Source organism: Mastigoproctus giganteus, chromosome 10 (assembly GCF_048544385.1).
Source record: "Mastigoproctus giganteus isolate SK-2022 chromosome 10, ASM4854438v1, whole genome shotgun sequence".
Taxonomy (NCBI): Eukaryota; Metazoa; Arthropoda; class Arachnida; order Uropygi; family Thelyphonidae; genus Mastigoproctus; species Mastigoproctus giganteus.
This window is the reverse complement of record NC_143584.1, coordinates 31,794,224-31,805,969: the sequence shown is the minus strand read 5'-3', so window position 1 is coordinate 31,805,969 and position 11,746 is coordinate 31,794,224. Positions and strand designations below refer to the sequence as shown.

The 11,746-nt window shown below is 37.3% G+C and overlaps 1 protein-coding gene across 1 annotated transcript in view; it reads left to right on the top strand.

Annotated features, from left to right (window-relative positions):
• Window positions 1-341: 341 nt before the first annotated feature.
• LOC150078932 (BAR/IMD domain-containing adapter protein 2-like) overlaps window positions 342-11,746 on the top strand; it is a 95,936-nt gene continuing 84,531 nt past the window's right edge. Inside the window, exon 1 of the mRNA XM_090383763.1 lies at window positions 342-414. The gene's annotated coding sequence lies outside the window, so the exon portion shown is untranslated. The remainder of the gene's footprint in view (window positions 415-11,746) is intronic.

Sequence of the window (11,746 nt, the reverse complement as noted above, 5' to 3'; positions counted from 1 at the left end):
TGGCCGCTAGGGACAAAGCAACGAGTGTAGAGTGCGCATGAAAAGACGCTACTTAAGTCTGCCTCACGACTTATTTAGTTTTATGTTCGCTACTCGGAAGAGAAGATGTTTTTCTTCTAACCGCGCGCTGCTAATAAGGGGATGGAGAAATGAAGTAGGACCGGCACATACAGACTTACTACAGCGTGTATTATTGCCTCACTGAAGGCACTGGGAGCAAGACTAGTAGCGCGTTATTTGGCTCCTGGGAAACGTCGGTGGTGCTGTGATAGCTACGCTGGATTTAACAAGAAATATGCATTATCTTGCAGCTCTTTGGGAACAGCTTAATAGCGATGCTTAAAGGTAACACGTATTTCTTACACGAATGTCTCTCAGCACCCTCTGGTGGCATCAAACTTCTGCCTGGCAACTGTGAGTGGTTTTATGTTTGTTAAGCGTTTCATAAATGGAACATGTAAAACAAGTGTTTGCGCAATTACCGGTTGTTTCTGGTGTCTGAATCCACCGTCAAAAGTGTCTGAATCCTCGATAAGTACATAATCTGTTATGTGAGTGACGTCCCTTTAAAGTTACTGAATAAGTGTAAGAAGAGATTACACTTACTCGGTGATTTTAAAATTATTTATATAAATAAACTGTGTTGGTGTAAATAACGTCATACAGGTCAGGAAAATTATTTCAAAATGGCCGTTTTATAGTAAATTACGGTTAAGTGAATCTGACAGCACATTATAAATTGAATCTCTTTTTCTTTTTAGAGATTCTTGCCAGTGGATGAACCACTTCAGTTGTAGTGAGCGTTCAGTGGTCTTTCGATTTCAACATAAATCTCATAATTTGCTTTCTTTTCAGAGAACTTTTGTTCATATCTGATCAGTTTTGTTTACAATACTTTTTAATTTGATTTCAGTTATATTTAACTGTTTCTTTTTCAAGTTTTTCGTAATTCTGGTTGTAAATAAAATTATTATTGTGTATATCGTATCTAAGAGTATCCTTCACCAATCGCAACTAGGAGAATTCTGTTGATGGCAAATACATAAATCAATGAGATAAGGAGGGCTATCTTTCCTGCTAGTTGGAAAATAAACGAACATAATTTTAAACAATAGAGATAGGAAAAATTGGATGAATGAGTAGGATAATATTTTTATTTTTTGCTATGATTAGCGATATTTCAACTGCTAATATTAAAAATGAACACGCTAATGGACGAATGCCATCTATAAAAACAAAACAATTCTTTGTTTATGAGAGAAAGTACTGCATGGACTCAAAGACGTTTTAAAGCATGACATCGCGTATCATTATAGGCAATAATCCTTCGTTTTCTATGAGTTGTGGCAATCGAGGGCAGCACATTTGGTATAACCACCATCCTCCTCACACTGGGTTGAAAAGACCCGAGTTCGAATCTCGTCAATGACACGAAGAACCTTTATGGGCCTCTTTAAAAACGTGGCTGAGGTAGTTGGTCTTAGGCGAGTGTAGCACGGTTTTTTCCATCAGGAAACGCGGGTTTATCGTTCAACAAACAGCAAATTGACCACAAACCACACGCAATTTACAGACCAGACATGTACAGCTCAATATGGTCAAAGTTATTGATGCGACTACAACTATGACGATATACGCCTACTTGTCGGCTGTAACCATGGCTTTCGCAGTCTGGTTGCTAATGGTTTTTAAAAGAAACAGACAGACAGATCTTTATGCAGTATCTTGTTTCCTGTTTCACCTATAACCTCTGAGAAAATGGATGACCCCGCATGATGGCGAAAGTAGCTGCAGAAGATATAACGATAGCGTACACACATGGGCTGTAAGTCATATAGGAAGATTATACAATGGACAGTAAGGGGTGACTGGGGATTTATGAGTAAAGAAATATTCGAGCGGTGGAGAATTGTCTATCTTTTCGCCTCTTTCACGCCGATGAGCATTAAAGAATCCCTTAAATTACCAGAGATAATATTCGAAATGCACAACTGCCCATTTTAGCAGCGAATTTATGTCCCCACTGGTACCCCTCTGAGTTATTACACAGTCTATAAAGAAGGTTATTAAGTACACTTTGAAATGTTTACTGCTCTCCACAACACTGCTGATAATCATAATAATGTAAGTCTTGGCAGTGCGTTAGCGGTACTTGGATATTTTTCCAGACATTAATTTGAAGCTAAGGAGAGGGGGACGAGATTAATACAATAATCAATATGGAATATGTTGGCTTCACATAATTGCATACTTTATGGTTTAAATTTTAGACTTCTTTTTATGGATTTTCTACAAATATTCTTTATGTATAACTAACGCATAACAAAGTATTCACAGAGGTCTATCCCGCTTTATAATTTAATTACAGTTATCTCTGCGCTATTAAATAATTGTAATTATTATAATTTGAAAGAAACATTATTCGAATGTGGACTAACTATAATGTAATTTGTATACAACTCGAGCTTTAGAGTTTAAGGAGCATACTTACAAGTAATATTGTAATAAAATACGATTTTAAATTCAAAAGGTATCGAATTGCGTGCGAAGTAGGTTATCAAAGTAAAGGTATGCTTTTCTGTTTTGAATAATTGTCATTAACTTAAAAGGGGATCTTAAGTTAATTTTAAGAAAAAAGTAATTTTTATTTCAGATATTAAGCGGAATTCAACTAAAAGAAACAGGGAAATTTGTTAGAGAAATATAGAGTTAGACAAAATCTGTATATATAGGGTGAATATCTGCATAAACGCATTAAGAAAAGGACTTGAATTTATTATCAAACGACTCTTATTAGTGATAACCAGTTTTTAAGAGAATTTTGGAAAGGATATGGGAAAGTGACTACTTCGTAATCGTATAAGAACTTTCAAAGAGATAGAAAAAGAGGTCTGTGCAACGGGTTTAGTCAACTGAGACTCTTAAATATACACACAGTGAACAAGTTATTAGGACTTCCATCCTAGTAATGAGAAGACCAAAAGCAGCCATTCGTTTCGCCATGCACTCCAAGAGATGACACAAGGTTATTTTTGCTTATTTATATGTGGTAAATGAAGAGCATATATCTGTACTTTTGGTGCATCGAGGCAGCCATAAGATTCTATTGTACTGCTAATTTGTAATGGCTTTTATTCTATCTGTTGCATGCAGGAATTATTGTGTGCTTCAGCGTCTTCTTCTACTGGAACTTAGACTGGAAAATTTCCGACACATGGTGTGATGGAATAGCTTTAGATATAATTCACAGCAATATTGAGATCTCATATAAGTACAACAGATTTTAGCAACTAACCGTCTTGCACTGGCCAGAATGATCACAGGACGACTCGACGCCCCTAATATCACTGACCTGATAAAAACTCCCCGCATTACCGGAAGAAATCAAGTGGACCCAAGGCTCCCACTCGGAATCAGTTTCAACAACAGCAAAGGCTTGAGACTCATGTTCCCAGGAAACACTGTAGATTTGTTCAACAGTCTAGCCATCGATCTCGATAAATTCTGCCAGCAGCATACTGTACATACAGATGCAAGAAGCTAACGGACACATATACAAATCTACGATTATGACACAAGAGCACCACCAGAAGGAAATTTGCCACGACAATGCCTCCCACGACACGATAAATGTAAAATAAAATAAAGTGAAGCCGTCACTGGTCCCCACCCTTGGAATCTATTACTCCAAAGACGCCTGGCAGTGAGCTCTAAGACAACCAAGATTGAAGAGATACCACGGGCAACAACTAATGGACTGCCTCAATGCTTTATATTTTTGTACATATCTCTCATGTTTGTGTACAGCACTGTTTGATAAAATAATATTCTTCTTAACTTGGGACACTTCGGTATTCCGCAATTTTCAAGTATGTAAAATAAAAAACTGTAAAATCTGTACCTTTCAGGTTAAGCATGCATGCTCTCCATGTAAACCCAGGACGCATGTCCTTGCCTTAACCTCTGAATGTAAATATCACTCCTCTAGCTTACTGACTGCTGTTCAGGGGTGGCGCCTGAGCAGAACAATAAACAGATTTAATAAATAAATACACAGGTGAACTTATGGTGAGCTTTCTGTTTGACTGCCTGTGTCCTTCGATGACCAATCCACAATGATAAAATGGCCAAAGCAATTTCGTTTACAACAGTATTTTGCGATAGTACTGCCGCCATCATTATATATTATGTTCAAATTTATGTATAAATACATAATAATACATAATAATTGTATAAATTATATAATTATTATGCATAATATTATGTTCAAAATCGATTCGTAAACTAATGCAACTAGAATCTGGAGATGCAATAATGAGCAGTGAGAAGGCTTTCGAGTGGTTTAGTTTTTTTATCTCTTTTGGGACGAATGTATGTCGGAAGCAACAAGCATTTTCAATCAACACCCTCAAACCAGAACACGATAAATCGGTTGTTGAAATGTATAACTAAGTGACAAAAGATTGACTATTCGTGAAAGATGGAGAGATGGCATTTCTTATGGTACATTCTATTTTAATTTAAAATTTGGGACTGAGGCAGCGCATCCCTATCTGCTCATTCCGCCAATCCAGATTGCAGTTTTTACCTAAAAAGTAAGTTCCAAAATGAGACAGCTTCCATACTCCTCACAGCAAGATTACAGTTACCTCTTGCGGAAGGGAATTAACTTTTTTCTCTCTACAGAATCTTAGATTTCACGGATTCGGTGAGGTATTTCTTGGTTAGCCCTCCTGGTATATAGAATAAAATAAAATAAAACTTCTGCAGGTTTATTTCCATGTAGAAATTTAATATTCTCACCTAATTTAACTCCTACATATCGGATTATGAGTTTAAGCTCCGAAACATGAAAATCAGAAAGTACAGTAGAATGGAACATAGGCATATGAAAAACTCAACAGTTGGATAGCTATTGGTAAGAGGACAGTCTCAAGTTGGAGTGACCGGAGCCTCATATAAATGGATATTTCAGGCTTATGAAAATAACATCAGAAGAGAGAGAGACTCTAAAGAAATTCATGGTTATCCGACATGACAATATCCCAGGATAACTGCCATCTACCTCCAACAGCGAGATGACATAGGGAAAAAAAACTTTCAGGTAGCTTTTCACGAGTTATGTGCAGTCATACAACTAACAATTTCAAGGCATTGTATATAGAAAACTTTAGGAAAGGGAACTTTTTATCACTTTCCATTCTATCTAGCGTACAGGAAACGAATAATTATCGTGGCAGTGGTGTATTTGCACGATGAAACATTATGGTGAACTGGCATCACTTTGAAGGAGGCATCGCTCCAAAATACATAAGTGGTAAACAAATATACATCGCCCCAAGGTATACAAACGAGATTCTTCAGCATAAATGGGGGCATTTTCAGAAATTCTATAAGCTCTGAAGTTATTTTCATGGACGATAATCCACTTCCCCATGAGGTTCACGGTGGGATTCAGTGAATTCCTTCAAATGGATATATTATTCGGATGGAGTGGCCAGTCAGATCTCTGGATATGAATTCGATTCAGGATATTTGGGATGGTTTAGGGAATGAAATGAATTGGTGCGCTTCAACGTCCTCAAAGTAGAACCTACATACACCAAGAGCTGTTAATTGTAGAGGAGTGTCATTATTACCATCATGTCTTTATTATCAGCCGTGCGAGCTGTTGTGAAAATTCTTTGGCTGCCAGAGGAGATTCCTGTAAGACGACTGAATTATACTGGCTGAATTAACCAGTTCTTCATGATTCATGAATCTAGGCATAATTTTATTATCATAGTTCAAGGAAATAGGGAGATATTCCTTTTCAAGTTTTATGGAACAGTTTACGTGCCCCTTAACAAAAGAATTAATAGAATCCGTCAAGTGCAGGTTTCTTAATCTTCGATTTTATGGTTATAGTTTTATTTTTGGATACCAGTATATTCTGTGATATTTTATTTTGTGTATATTTTTGGCTACTTCAATAAACATGACGAGCAGGTTTATGAAAACACCATGTTTTTTTGTGTCCTGGTAACTATTGTGCTTACAGTCCGATTATAACCAAATTTAGAATAGGTCAGGGGTTTCCGATGCACCCAACCTGTGGGTGCTGTGCGATAATTCTAAGGGAGTTTGAAGAATTAAAATTAGTTGCGCTTGAGCATTTCATTAATCGCCAACACAAATTATCATATCACAAATCACCGACCTGTCTTTCTACCCAGAAAATAAAACTCTTTTAAATGCAGCCCTGTTCTCTCATTCCTTGGGAAATAACGTCCTGTTCTTTCATTTCTTTGGAAATAATTTAGACAACCGTTCAGAGACAGATTCCCGATTCATTAATATTTCGCAAGAATGTGACTGTTCATATTGATCGTCTTCTCTTCAAGCTTGATCCGCTTGAATCACAGCTTAGTAATTGTTAATTATCTATAGCAATTGAAAGTACTTCATCAACTTTGAATGTTTCACTAGGTGCCCCCATTCCAATGCCCCCCTTAGGTCCGCTTCTGCTTATTGTTTACATTAACGATCCGCAAAGTGTATTTAAATCTGCTATTGAGTGCCAACTCTATGCAGATGGTCTTAAACCGTACAAAGTCATCAATTCTGCTAGTGACAACGATGAGCTCTATATCTGTCTGTCTTAATTCCCTTCCACTTCACCTGTTATGTCGCTTCTATTCGTACTGTATTTCGATCCTTATTCTTCAAAGATTATTCTACTGCAGATTCTCTCATCACAATTACAGACACATTCCAGAAATCGGATCTATTCCAATATGATTATCCCTTATATCATGTCGATTTCATATTATATATAAAATTTCAAATCTTTGAGGAGTGGCATACAGCGGAGGTTGTGTTAAATGCCATAGTAACTAAGGTTATGAGGCAACGGTGTATTGTGTCTATAAATTGCATGTCTTCAGTGGTCGACTTGCCTGTTTGCCAAACCAAAAACTATGCATCCTCACCAGAGACCGATTAACTTAGCCACGTTGTGAAAAAAATCGGCTACATTTATTTTTTTCACTGTTTTTCTCTCATACTGTTATTTTCTTGATGTTCCATTTCCTTCACGTAATAAATAAATACCAACGTAATCATTCCTATTGTAAAAATAGCCATCCATCCCTTCCAGGCTATTTGATCTATTTACATTTCTCCCTCTTGTTCAAAACGATTTAAAAATTGTTTAATTAAGGTATAATCATAAACATTTGGTAATTCTCCTTCCTAGTTGTTTTTTATTAGGTAATATAAAATGTTCCACTGTTACATGTATAATTTCTACATTAAATAGTACACTTCTACATTAAATAGTGCTCTACAAAATTAACAGAACAAAACGTTTTTCACGAATATTTTATTGTGGACAGAGTCGCCGAAGACGAATATTTGATATAATAGGCATCCTTGGCATGAAAATTCCGAGTATCCAATAAATATCAATCTTCTAGATTACAGAGTCGCATATTATGCAATGTATTCATATCTATTAAAAACCGTTGGATGACTTGAAGCCGGACAGTTGCGGGCGGAAGTGGCACGTTGGCTTAACATGTCATGCAGTGTTGTCTCAGCACTATGGAACCAATTTCAGGAGGTAGGAACCATTACAAGAAGAGCTGGTCAAGTTCGCCCGAGGGTACACCAACCAGAACAGACCGCTATCTGGCTTTAACAGCAGACAGTACCCTCTGATGTCCTCTCATCAACTGTCTCTTGAGGTTGATGCGGCGACACCTGAAAACATTTCCAACCGGGCTGTGTTAAGAAGGCTCAATTTAAGCGGACTCTATGCAAGGAAGCAGTGATTTGTATCCCATTCACCCCATGTCCTCGACCTCTTCGTGGACTTCAAAGGGGCATGAGACACCGTATGGTGGCAAAGTGTCCTGGCGAGGTTCCGGGAGGCTGGGGTCTCTGCGCCCATTTATCGTTTAATCTCTAGTTATTTCGAGGATAGAGCTCTCTTGGTTTACTCTGGTATTTGCTCTGTTAAAAGGAATGTCACAAGGGCATGCTCTCAGGGATCGGTCCTTGGGCCGTATTGCTGGACCATGGTCCTTGACGACTTGGCGGTTTTTATTTTTGGAGAGTCACGGCCTCAATTAGAACAACGTGCAAACGATGTTCTACAGGATTTGGACAACTGGTGTGTTGTTCATAAGTTAAAAATTTCAATTGATAAAAGAAAGCAGATGCTTCTTAAGGAAAATTTAAATTTAAATAGGCCGCCTGCCTTAAAATTGAATAACCAACCCATTAAATTAGTCAGAAATTATAAATATCTTGGTATTATCATGGATGATCTGTTAAGTTTCAGCGCTCATGCCCGGTATCTTGTTCAAAAAATTAAAGTACTGACTGGAAAGATCATGAGAATCTCCAAGAATGTATGGGGCATAAAACCTGTCACTTTAAAGTTGTATTACAAATGTGTCTTCTTACCTATTATTTGCTATGCTGCTGGCGCTTGGGGTTTCCGGATTAATAATAACTCAGAAAATATCTTAATCAGGCTCAGCGCTTTTTTATCCTGGTCATAACTAGGAACTGCAGAACTGTGTCTACGGTAGCTCTATATGGAAGGAATGGAAGGCTTCCTATTCAGTATAAGGTCATTTATCATTATTTACAGTTTTTTTCGTAGGAAAGCTGTTCCTGCAAGGTTAGGAGAGTACGCTGTAGATTTGGATATGCCTGTCAAGGAAGATAATGAAAAAAATTAGGAGAGAACTTGTAAATAGTTGGCAGTCTTCTTGGACGGCTGCTGATTTAGGTAGAGCTACATTCAATTTTTTTCGAAATGCGTCAGAGTTTCCTAAGCAAAAGGTGTCCTGGTTTTGTCCAGGCTTAAATTTATCATTTTTGCTTTCAGGGCATGGCAATCTGAGCTCCAAGCTGTTTGCTTTGGGTTGGCTGCCTCGCCGCTTTGTATGTGTGGTGTCTTGTTGTATCTTGTACGTAGATCTAAGACAACAATTACAAGTCCTGACTGATGTTTACCTGGAGGATGAATTACCTCGTTTGGTGGAGAAAAAAGAAAATTATATGGTCTTCTCTAGTTTTTCAGATAAGGCGTTTAAAAGACGTAAAAGAGCTTTGGATAGAAATCACTAGAGTTATTAACTTAGTGTGGTTTTGGTTTTCACCTTGTTCTGGGATAGGTACGAGTTTGCCTTTTCTAACTGACCCTTTGAAGCTCTGTTCATTGTTGAACAGGCTGGAATTAGGTTATTGTTCTTAGGCTTAAAGATAGACATAACGAACTGATAGTATTGTTAATGGTTTTGATTTGGTTTGAAGACAAAGTATGAGTGAATATATTTGAGTTGCCTTGATACAGGTCTACCGATAGAACTGATTAGGACTGGGAAATATTGAAATTATTGGCTTAACTTTAAACATACAATTTGTGGTTACCTGAAGTTCTTGAAACCCTGACTATATAATAACACAGCTGACGGGTTGTCCATAGGAAGTTACCATATAAGCGAAGAGGTAATTTTGTATGATAATTTGCGAATGAAGTTAGTACAGTTATGATGCTGTTGTGTCAAGGAGTTTAATGGTAAGGGAACTGTGTTGGTATTGTGGTGAATCTGTGTTAAGTTGGCGGTAGATGTTGGATGTAGACCAAGTTCTGCATCCAAATGCAAAAGTACGATTTTGTATATAGTTATTCTTTAATTGAAGTCAAGATGTAAATGAGTGCAAATTTCGATTAATTGGTATTTAGCCTTACAAAAGAAGTATTTTTTGGTTAAGCTCCCTGATTCAGACGAACTATTTAACTTTTATGTTTAAGTATAATGTGTAGAAATTTCTGTTTTAGCGTTATATAGTGCTCGCCATTCTAGTGTGGTTCGTATCTGGTCGGAAAGATGTACATTTGGATTTGCTCTGGTCTGGTCTCTGTTTTGTTGTGCCAATGATTGGTTCGTTTTTTAGTTATAAGGCAGTATGAGTGATTTTTTTTCTTCATGATTACTGTATATATAAGAAAAATTTTGGGGGTGATTTCCGGAGTGGTGATCGTGCCCAAATAGTGTATAGGCGACAGGACTATTGTCTACAAGTCACACTGTTTTTTTTTTGTTTTTTTTTAGGGGAATGTCTCCTTCTTCTTCCCCCACTGTTTGTCTACTTTCCTCCCCTTCCTTTCCCATACTTCTCCTTCTATTTTCCTTTCTCTATTCATTCAATCTCTGAGATTTCAAGTTCTCTTGAAATCTCAATAAGAGTCTCAACCTGGTTGTAGAACCTGGCTGCCTCCACATGGCTTGGGATGGGTCAGAGAACCAGGTGTTCCATGCCCCCTGGCTGCAAAATGCCAGGCGCCGGCACTCAACACACACACACACACACACACACACACACACACACACACACACACACACACACACACACACTTGCCGGACTTGACCAAGTGCCTTCAGAAGCAACAGCGGCGTATAAGGGAAACCCTGGAGGCCGCAACAAAGTACAAAAATAAATAATAATAATAATAAAAAATTCCATTAACCCAGGTACATAGGGAAAAACCCTGGAGACCGCCTCAAAAAACAAGAATACCTTAAATCCCATTAACCCCAAACCACTGCAGAGCTCGTCGAAACTGGTGCCATGAACATGGCACCAGTTTTTTGTGGGGGGGGGGGTTAATTCTATTTATTTATCTATCTCTTTTTATCTTTATTTACTTATATCTTATACAAGATTACTACCCTTATTTATATTTATTTAGATTTTCTTTAGGTGCCCTCACACCTACAAGGCTCCACCTTTTGCCACTTGACTGCTATACTCTGTATATATCATAGAAGATTCTCAAGATCTTGAGGGTAATTTCTGTTGTTTCCCCTTAATCAGTTTCCAGGATTCTCTCGCTAAATTGTGTGAGAGCAAACTCTTAACTAGGCAAGCAGGGCGTGTTACTTAGAATAACAGGACTCAAAGTGAAAACAAAACGTGAAATTAGAAAGCATACAGTCCTAATATACAAAGTCGGCTCAGAGATACCTTGCATATATCATTATAATTACAGTTTACATTCACTAGCTAATCTGAGTTGACCATTATACGAAAACACCTGATTCATTCTTCTTGCCCTAACTAACTCCTAACACTTGTACATTCACTATACTTATTTCATTTACTCCTGGATACAATTCTGTTTCATATATTAACAATTCAAATATGCTACATTTATCATTCAGGTCTGTGTTCTCACCACACTGTTACAATATACTTGTTAGCCAATCTTCAGTGTCCTAAAGTCCCTACTTGTTCTTAGTCGTTCAGATAAACCAACAAATCTTCATCAATTAAAACACTATATTCAAAGTTAATTATCTATAACTTTAAAACATATTCAGAATCCTTCTTTACAAGCTTTACTACCCTTCTAACACATTATATCTGTTTCATCAATTTCATCTATTACTCATTCCTTCGTTTTACATGCATTATACACTAACCCTTTTTAACATAATAAACTATGTTAGTATATCTACCTCAGAGATAATTTATCTTTCACTTCACTCTCTAGTGCTATCCCCTTTTCATTAATTACTATACTATTTCACTAACAGTCCTTCTTGCTAACTTAGTGTACTTAATATCATCTACTTCTATCTTTTTCTTTTCTTTTTCAGGGAGGTTTCAGGCTTCCATCTTAGGCTCTCCAGGCTATCTTCTAAAGCTTTCCTTCATCTGCTTTCTCCTGAATCTGCTTCAGATA